Raw genomic sequence first — 1,543 nt, forward strand, 5'->3', positions numbered from 1 at the left:
AAGAAGGTTGTGTGTCCGGGTGGGGGGTGAGAGGGTGAGTGGGTGTGGGGAGCTATTTATTTCCTTGTCGACCAGTCAAAATCGGGAAGGCATGAGATCTGTTGCGGGTGGGTGGGGGGGTTGTGGGGTTGTGTGTGTGTGTGTTGGGGGGGGGGGGGGGGGGGGGTGGTCCTGGGAAAGTGGGGCGATGTAAATGGTCTGGCTGGCGTGACATCCGGCATTCTGCATTGATGGCGGCTACGCTGCGTTAGCTGTCAGCGGCCGTGCGGCCCACGGTGTAAACTCATTTCCAATGGCGTAAAGTACTTATATGTACAATTAGGTTTGCACAAAAAAAAAAACAGTCAAGGGTGCTCAGGCAAGATAAAGGTACAGAAAATCAAACAAAAGCACCCATGCACCGGCACACATACAGACAGCACGCACGCTATACTCAAACAGCCTCAGCCTTCGCAGTTTGAAACGGAAGACGACCACTGCTGTTCCACCGCTTCATAACACACGGCAGAAGCTGAGGATGTAAAAGAAGTGACTCGACTGCAAGTAATTTAGGAGAGAGAAAAAAGAAACCGAAGATTACCAAGAGCAATTTTCTTCATCGCCTTCTTTTTTCTCGATCATTTACACGCCAAGTCTTTTGATGCCAAAGGGCGCCCTGACGCTCTGTGGATCTAGTCCACCGGCCGCTGATATAGAGGACAGTGACGCTCACACCTGAGACACAGCGGCACGCCAGCAGACAGCCGTGTTCCACCAATCCCTCAACAGCAGCAGCAGGTATCAGCTGTCACGGCAAGATCCGATGTTAGCCCGGAGAGAAAAGGATAAAAAAATAGATACAGCATGCCATTTTATTAATAGGGTGAATATAAATATTTGCACAACAAACAACATAAAAAAAAGATATATGCATATGGTCTGTGCGCATCTGAGCTTGAATATTTCAGGATATTTCAAATCTATGACGGGAGAAACAGCATGGAGGATTAGGGATGAGGTGATACTGTGACTCTGGGATTAGGTGTCTCATTAAACTGCGCTCTAAACAAGCCCTGTTCCATTAGTTCATTTCTCCTCTCGCTTAATTAACATCCAGCGCCTGACCTTTCCAAACGATAGGTTGCAACTTTATCTCAGCAGTCGAGGTTAGGAAACTATGTATGCAGACCTGATTGATTGCTGATTACTGGTCAGAATGGAGGAAAGAGTTTGGTTTCGACCGTCACTTCAACTCTAGTGCATCCTGCCTTTCGGAGAAGAGGAGGGAGGAGTGAGCGGGGAGGAGGAGAGGGAAGGGGAGGGGAGAGGAGAGGAGAGAGAGGAGAGGAGAGGAGATGAGAGGAGAGAGAGAAGAGCAAAGACAAGATAAAACAAGAAAGAGCATGAGAGGAAACAAGAAGAGAAGATGCAGAACCCTGTGACAAAAGTAGACGACTAAACGCAAAGGTGTCTTTCACGGTAATACTTCAATGTTCAACGTATATTCATATTCGTATATTCAGACACAGACAAAGACTCTTCTGAACACCCCAGAGGTCTCACC

The sequence above is a fragment of the Pollachius pollachius genome, assembly GCF_949987615.1.
Source record: "Pollachius pollachius genome assembly, chromosome: 1".
In the NCBI taxonomy this organism is placed as follows: Eukaryota; Metazoa; Chordata; class Actinopteri; order Gadiformes; family Gadidae; genus Pollachius; species Pollachius pollachius.